Here is an 8,794-nt window from a genome sequence, read left to right on the forward strand (position 1 = left end):
CTCGCCCCAGGGCGCCTGGGCTGCTGTCTCAATAAGTCTTTATTGATTGAGTTGATGTCAGGGCCCCAAACCCTCCAATCTGGCCCTCTCCTTTAAAAAGGGGAAACTGAGGCCGAGGGCCCCCCAACAGCAGCTCAGCCAGGAGAGAGCTGCCGGCACAGAGGCGGGGCGATGGCGGCAGAAGACCTGGCTCTGTACAGTGGAGACCAGCCTGAGGGCGAAACCGAAGCCGCCCAATGTTACGGCCTCCTCTCAGGCTCCACCTCGAAAAGGGAGGTTGAGCCACCCGGCCAGTTTGGGGGTACCCTGGGAAGTGGTCAGGAGTGAGGCTATGGGGAGCCCTGGGGCTGGACTGCTGCAGCTGGGGCAGCCCCTCTGGCCCCTAGGCTGACCTCTTCTGACGTCCACGGTGACCACATGGCCCTGCAAGCCTCAGTTTCCCTCTAGACCCTTAGCCGAGGGGGGTGAGACCTGGGGTCACTGCTGCTGCCCTTCCAATGGCACGTTTCCCCCTAAGTTGTCCCTGCCCTCCTCCCTCCCATCTGCTGGGAGGGAGCCCTTGGACCCAAGACAGGAGTGAAAGAGGGAAATTGGGGAAATGAGGAGCCAAAGGCTGGAGGGAGGGCCAAGCAAGAAATGCACAGGCAGGCCGCGGAGGTGACTGCCAATGCTTCTGGGGTTCTGCTCCCTGCAGGCGAAGGGCCCCCCTCTGGAGCTCCTTGTGCTTGAGGCCTGGGGGCTCCTGGTGACCCTGAGAGAGAGTCTCCCCTCTTCCCCCACTGGGGCCTGGGAGGGTTCTTGGGGGAACTTTCGGCACCCCAAAGGGATGGCCGGGGCTCTTAGCCCGCCTTGATTGCCAGGAAGGGGAGGAATTGAATTGAGGAGTGTCCAGACCGAGTCCTCCCTGTGAGCCTCAGTTTACTTCTCTGTAGCCTAGGGCACAGCCATGGTACTTCCACCTCGAGGGAAGTCAGGAGGAAAGCCAAACCTGAGATGGGACTCGTGCTGGCATTGGGGTCCCCTGGTGGGCAGGGATTGCTTTTTCACAAGCTTGACCCGGACAGAGCTCCCCTCCCAGCCTTCCTTCCCTGAACCCTCCCAGGCACTGGTGGGGAGGACTGTGTCTGAGACTCTGCTCTAGGGGCCCCCACCTAGTCCAACGCCGGCTGGCCCCAGGCCCTCTGGATACAGGCTCTGGATGACCAGCCCGGACGTGGGCACAGCCTCAGCCGCTCTCGGACTTCTCAGACAACCAGACCCCAAGAGTACATGCTGGCCAGCAGATGACTCAGGAGAGACCAAGGACACCAGGCCAGGACTGCCTTGCCATGCAGGAAGCTTGGGGGGCTCTCAGTCAGGCGGTAAATGTTTAGGGAGCAGCGACACTGTGCCAGGGGTACAAGGAGAGACAAAAGGCATTTCTCGCCCTGGAGGAGCTCACAAGCAATTGGGAGAGGGGCAGCGGGGTGGCTCAGGCAGTGGAGAGCCAAGCCTGGAGATGGGAGGTCCTGGGTTCCAATCTGGGTGACCCTGGAGAAGTCACTTCATGCCCCTTGCCCAGCCCTGGAAGCTCATCTGCCTTGGAGCCAATGCACCCTATTGATTCTAAGGTGGGAAGGTAAGGGTTTAAACACAAAAACAACTTAAAACAACTTGTGGAGGAGACTCGCAAACATATGTGGTGGTAGTAGTCTCTCAGTAACGGAGGATGATGATTGTCTTTGTGCGTTTTCATCTATGGTGCATAGATGAGTGTACACAAAGACACTTGTGCGTGAAGGAGATTGAAGTGGAAGAGTCGGTGCACAGAGACAGTCCCACTCTCTCGGCGCTGGAAGCCTGGGTCCAGTGGCACGAAAGGTCGTTACACCTGGAGACTTCCTCCGCTGCATTGGGTGGCCGTGTTGTCTTTTGTGCTCCAACACTCCCTGAGCACTCCACAGTGCCTTGCTGCGTCGCCCTCTCAGCCGTTGAACCTTCTTGTTGGTTTCTTCCATCTGTTCCTCCAAAGCAGTCTTCACATGCCGGGTGAGCAAAGCCCTGGTTCACCAGGGGTAGACGATGACCCGATGGCTACCCTCACAGGGTTTAGCCGGCCTGTCGAAGCCGTTGCCCAGGGTGTGGCCGCTGCTGCATGCTAGCAGCTACTGGGAGCCTCAAGTCAGAGCTGGGTGTCAGGTGGGGGTCAGAGGCTGGAGAGCTGCCTAGGAGGGCACGACAAGCCCTCCATACCAGAGATACTACCCCTCCCTGAGCAAACATATGTACCAACAAGCTATAGACACAACAGGAGATAAGCAGCCAGGTAAGGCTTCCAGGAAGGGGGATCTGAACCCAGCCTTGGCAGGAGGCCAGAAGGGTGACTTTGGCTGCAGGCTCTGGGCTTGTAGGGCCTTCCAGGGGTTCCCTGGGCTCCTCCCACAGGTGCCCCTGACATTCACCACCCACTGGCACAAAGCCTGGCAGGACTTTGGGGGATGTGGGGCCCCCACATTTCTGCCCACAGCCCTTTGGAAGCACAGGCCTGACAAGGGGGTATGAGGGGAGGAGCCCACCTCCCATAGGAGGAGCTGAAGGAGGAGGAAGCTTGGCCCAGGGGCCCAGGATTCAAATCCTGACACTTCCAAATCCTGCCTGGGGACTCCAGGGCAGATTCCTCCTTGCTGGGGGTGGGGAGGGGGCAGGGGGAGGGAACAGCCAGCTAACTCTTCTTGGGCTCCTTTGTGAAAGAGAATTCTTTACTGCATTGTCTATCTTGAGTTAACTTTAACTTAAGTACCCCTTCCTTGTACCTCACTAGACTGAAGAGAAGATTGAGTCCTCCTTTGTCTACTTGTGAATTGAATCAACAAAAGCTTGAACACTCTACTTAGCACTAGGTGGAGGAGCTCTCCACCCTTTCAACTCAAGAAGCCAGGAAACTGTGAACTCCTTTGATGAGTATTCACTGGTCCAGAAGGTGAGATTTAGAAAATTCACACCCTTAGATGAGAACTTAACCTTCAGAAGGTGAGAAGTCGATCCCACAGACACAATGTTAGACAATTTGGAAACTGATTGGCCCCTGTGAAGAGGAGTAGGGACAAGAAGTCACCACAAAAGCAAGCCTCAAATTCCCTCACAGCAGATGGTCTTGGAGAAGATAGTCTGAAGAGATTGTCCTCTGGAGATAGTCTTCCAACTGGGGAGAGCCTTTGAGGGAGCTTTGCTGGAGATTTTGCAGCTTCAACTTAGACTCTGACTCCTGGACTATTTTGTTGGGTGAGTGAAAGGCTGACTCCTTTCCTAGTTTCCTAAGAGACTAGCTTCCTTGCTGGAGGAGACCATGTGGTTACTCAGCACCAGCCTTCCTGGTTGAGAGTTAATTAACCTCTGCCTTGATTAAGCAGCCCCAGAGCAAACATTTAGGTTGATGGGATAGAGGACCTCTCTAACCTCCTCACATTTCTCTACTTTAGTGTTTCCTCTCCATTTTGTAAATACATTTCTGACTTGAGATATAATAAATATTGGTGACCACATAATTTTATAAAAGTATTGTCCAACCATTAATTCATTGCTGGTGGAGCTGTGAATTGATCCAACCATTCTGGAGGGCCATTTGGAACGATGCCCAAAGGGCGATAAAAGACTGTCTGCCCTTTGATCCAGCCATAGCACTGCTGGGCTTGTACCCCAAAGAGATAATGGGGAAAAAGACTTGTACAAGAACATTCATAGCTGCGCTCTTTGTGGTGGCCCCAAACTGGAAAACGAGGGGATGCCCTTCAATTGGGGAATGGCTGAACAAACTGTGGTATATGTTGGTGATGGAATTCTATTGTGCTAAAAGGAATAATAAAGTGGAGAAGTTCCATGGAGACTGGAACAACCTCCAGGAAGTGATGCAGAGCGAGAGGAGCAGAACCAGGAGAACACTGTACACAGAGACTAATACACTGTGGTATAATCGAAGGTAATGGACTTCTCCATTAGTGGCGGTGTAATGTCCCTGAACAACTTACAGGGATCCAGGAGAAAAAAACACCATTCATAAGCAAAGGATAAACTATGGGAGTGGAAACACCGAGGAAAAGCAACTGCCTGAATACAGCGGTTGAGGGGACATGACAGAGGAGAGACTCTAAACGAACACTCTAATGCAAATACCAACAACAAAGCAATGGGTTCAAATCAAGAAAACATGTGATGCCCAGTGGACTTACGCGTCGGCTATGGGGGGTGGGGGTGGGGGGAGGAAAAGAAAATGATCTTTAACGAATAATGCTTGGAAATGATCAAATAAAATATAATAATAATAATAAAAAAAAGTATTGTCCAACCATTAAATTTAAACCTTACACCTTCCAGTTCTAAATTGGATCCTGTTGTGTGGTGGACCCAGAGGGAAGCTGCTGGAGCAGGGAGGGGCAGCCTTGTGGGCAACAAGGGCCCTTCCTGCTTGGAGATGGAGACCTTCCTTAGTAGGTCCTCGAGCTAGTCTTTATTTTGGGGGGTCCTCCCCCTTGGCCAGAAGGAGGGCCAGCCACCCCTTCTAGAGGGGATCACTGGGAATGAAGCAGTGCCCTAGTGCCTGACCCAAGGCTGGCCTCTCCTCTGGGGTGACCCTTGGGGTTCTTGAGGGCAGCTTTGGCTCCCCCCACCCCCACCCTTTCACCCTTGGCCTGGCCTTCCCCACTCCCAGAGCACTCTTGGAGGGAGAGGAGGCCCATCCTGAGCGGGGTCCCCCAAGAGGAAGGGCCTCTCCCCAGAGACCAGGGGGCCTTCTGCACCCCTTCCCTGTCATTGACCTGAGCAGGCCATGGGGAGGCAACCTGATAGCCCTGCCCCCAGATCTGAACCAGGGTGCGGGTGACCTCTGGCCAACTTGGGAGAAATAGGGAGCACCAGCCAACCCCTTTTCTGAGTAGGAGCTGCTGCCACTCCCTGGATGCCCACACGGTGCAGACCTGGCCTCCAAGCCTAGAGGGTGCTCACCGAGAGCCTTGGCACACCCAGCCCTGGGCACTGGGGCACTCTGCCCCAGCAGCCGGGCCTGACACCCAGAAAAGAGAGCAAGGCGCCCACCTGGACCCATGGCTTAGCCTCTGGCAAGCTTAGGGCCGACCAGGGGCTCCTCCAGTGGGCAGACTTGGCACACTGAGTGCTCCTTGCTGGGATGGATGGCTCATCCTTCCTAAGGAGACCCCCCCACGCACACACAGACTCACAGTCAGACACACTGATAGAGGCACAGAGTTAACTGCCGGCACAGCCGCAGGCCAAGGTGCTGCCCCCACTTTCTCTCCATGCACTGCCACACCAGAAGGAGCTGCGGCCAGTGTTTGCACACGTGGGCTTCTTCCTTTCTTCTAGGGAAAATGGCCTCTCCTGGTGTCCGGAGTCCTTGGGTGTAAGGAGTTCATGCCTGGGGGTGACCATTGCCCCAACAGCTAATTATCCAGTGGGTCTATTTCCCCCAAACCCTTTCCATACTCTCCCGTCACCTTTGCCATGGCATGGAGGGGAGCCAGGCTGAAAGCAAATGGAATCGGCAGCTTTCTAGTTATCTCGTTAGCGTTGACTTGGAGTCCTTTTGCTGAAGCTTCTTACTGATGGATTACGTGGATTCTCTCCCGACGGATCGGCCTCTTCCCAGGTGAAAAAGGAAAAAGCTTGTAAGAAACACAACGGAGGAAAACAAATTCCGTTTGTGGTTCTCCTCTCGTCACCTTCGTCAGGCTGGAAGTCTTCCCGGTTATTCGGGATGTCGAGGAGTGATTATACAGGCAGAGCATTTCCCCGTCTACCAGCTGGTCATTTGCTTTCCCTCTTTGAAGGTTGCCTCTTCATCACGTCTGAACGCAGACACCACCAGGCTGCGCCACCCTGTGCAAGTCACGGACTCACATTGCTTGGCCTCAGCTCTTCTGTCTTAGAACCAATAGGAGGCCCAAAGGCGAGGGATAAACTACAGAGAAAAGAAAGCTTCTCTTCGTAGCCTTGTCCATTGTCTCCATTCTCCACCCGGGTCTGTGTAATGGGCGTCTGTTCTTTACATCCCTGGGGACGAGGCTGACAAGTGAAACTTCCTCAAACCAGTTTCCCAGCTAAGGCGTCCCCTTCAGTCCTGACTGCACTTTTGCTAAAAATAAGAATGGCTCGGTTTATCCTCTGCAGTCCCCGTCCCGTGGGTGGAGGGGAATCCTTCCCCTCTCCATGACGTCTCCTTCTTCATGGCTCCTCTGATTGTTTGACGAGACTTCTCATCTCTCAGCCCTGCATTCATGAGGAATGAATCCTGCTCTACAGGGTGAGATGCTGGTCCTTCACTTGTCCACCCTGTCTATGGCCAAGGGCTGAGGTCTGAGGAACCATCTCCTATTCAGGCATTCACCAGGTATAGACATCTTGGGGGAACTCAAGGGAGGGGCTGAAAAATGAGCTCCCCAAAGTATTTGTTCAATTGTCTGAGCACAATCGGAGGTCTCTGGTCATTCCGGAGGGCCATTGACCCACCTGTCACTTCATAGGGGTGATGCTGGTCTAACCAATAAACTGGTATAATCAATAAACGGATACTTCTTACCCAATTCAGTCTCTCAAGATGAAGTCAATCATGACAGCAGTAAGCATCAGAGGGAGAGTATGTGCACCCACGTGGGCCCCACTTCTAAGCCCAGGGTGCTACCCATCGCAGTTACTGCCTCTACTCTTTCCTGAATATCAGTTTGAATGAAAAATGAAGCCACTACAGTGTAAGTGTTTTCTCTGCTGTCTTTCCTAGGACACTGTACTTCAAGGAGTAATACTCCCATCAAAGCCAGCATCTTCACAGGGAGTGAAGGCTTGTGCAGCATTTTACCAAGGTTTTCTCCCTTAATCCTTCCCTCAACCGTGACATGAAGGTGCTCTTAACACCCCATTGTACAGAGAGGGAAAACCAGAGAGAAGTTAAATGACTCACCCAGGGTCATTGAGATGATGCCTGGCACCCAGGAAGCATTCTCTAAATGTTAGCTCTTCTTGAGATGGAGTCCAACCCCATCAGTCTGGAAGAGGAGTGAGCACCTCTGATGGTGTGGGAGTGGAGGAAGGACCTACCTGAGGAGGAGGGACAGTGCACAGGGAGGGGAATGGCTCCCTGAGGATTAGGGGGCAAAGAGAACCTGGGGATCAGCTCAGAGGACCTTCATGTTAGGGGTTTTATAAGGAGTTTTATTAAGTTTATTCTGTCATTAAAAGCAGAAGTTTTATTACTAACACACTGTCTCCTTTAGGAAACAGAGCAGACAGATCTTGAGGAGGGTTCTTTAAAAGGTCTGTCATAAAAGAGAGAATTTGGTGAGTTCTGGGCCTCCAGTCTTTCTGACTTCCTAGGGAGGAGGTTGCTGGATCATTTCTCTGAGAAGATCTCAGTTATTTTTGAGACAGTAACTTTGAGAGTTTGGGAAACATCTAGGAATTTGAGTAAGTCTGTGACCGAGAGCTTCTTCTTCAGTGAGAAAGAGCAGCCAGAGGGGGCTCCATCTACTGGCTCTGACTTGGAGCAGGCCTGTCAGGGTCTGTCTGCCAAGTGCTTTTGAGTTTGGTCTGACAGTTGGTTTCAGACGGCCTTTTGGTTTTCACAGGGTACTTCAAGGAGGTTTGAGAAGATAAAGATTCATTTTTATTAGCTTAGGATAGGATAGAGAAATTATCTTAGTAAGAGTAGATCAGTGTAGGTCGGCTTTGCCTGATAAGAAGAAGCTGCAAAGAAAGCAGCCAGGTTTGGGGGGATTCTGGGTAGATAATATAAAGTTTAGAGATAGCCTATCCTATTCCTGCCTCCTAGTTTCTATGCACCTATTTTTCTTCCTACCTCTTCACCCTAGAAGAAAATAAAAAAGGTTGGATCAAACTGCTTCCAGCCTTCCATCCCCTGCCCACAAATCAGTTTAACCCTTGACAGCTTTAGCTTATATATAGCAACTTTCGCTGATCAAACACAAGCTTTAGTTTGATAATAACAGGGGGGAAGAGTGGGACACATGGCAGGGAGTGAGGGGAGAAAGTGTAAGGATGGGGTGTCTGATATGAGGACTATGAGGAGGTGGGAAGAGAAAGGTATCAGGGAGAATGCCAGGAGGTCACCCCAAACCCTCTGCTCCTCTTGTTAAGCCCCTGACCCCAGGGTGCTTGTCCCTGCCTTGGCATCTAGTCCTTCCTGGTCCTGAGTAGCCCTGCCCAGCTTGGCCCTCTGTTCACACCCTCCTTTTATGGCCCAACTTCATTCTGCCTCTCTTCTCCCTGGGTTTCAGTCAGTACTTTTGTACCCCTTATTCCCCAGGAAAGGAAATCATCACAGCCAGCATTTCTAGGGCCCTCGAGGATTTGTCATCTTGCTGGGTAGATGCCCCATTTTACAGATGAGGAAAGTGAGGCAGAGATGAAGTCACTTCTCCAGAGTCACACAGCCACCAAGTGTCTTAGGTGCCATTCCACCTCAAATCTTGATTCCATCCATGTTTCCCTTCTGCAGATTCCCATGAACATCCTGAGATCTCCAACCCCCTCTTGCTAGTGCAGCAAGGGTTAGCCCTCATTTTATGTGAATGAAACAATGAAATGTGAGTGAAAGGACATTAAAGGAGACAAGCTTGAGCCATGTGTGCGTCCGAGAAGGGCCATCCTGCCCACCCCAACTGAGGCAATAATAAGGGGTCCCTACACCGTGGGCTTGTTTCCTGTTGCACCAAGCTGGTACTCAAACATATAACACACACGGACCAGTGGACATGTGTGTATTAGGACTCTGGCCATCTCCTGGGGTCAC

Source organism: Monodelphis domestica, chromosome 4 (genome assembly GCF_027887165.1).
Source record: "Monodelphis domestica isolate mMonDom1 chromosome 4, mMonDom1.pri, whole genome shotgun sequence".
NCBI classification, from domain to species: domain Eukaryota; kingdom Metazoa; phylum Chordata; class Mammalia; order Didelphimorphia; family Didelphidae; genus Monodelphis; species Monodelphis domestica.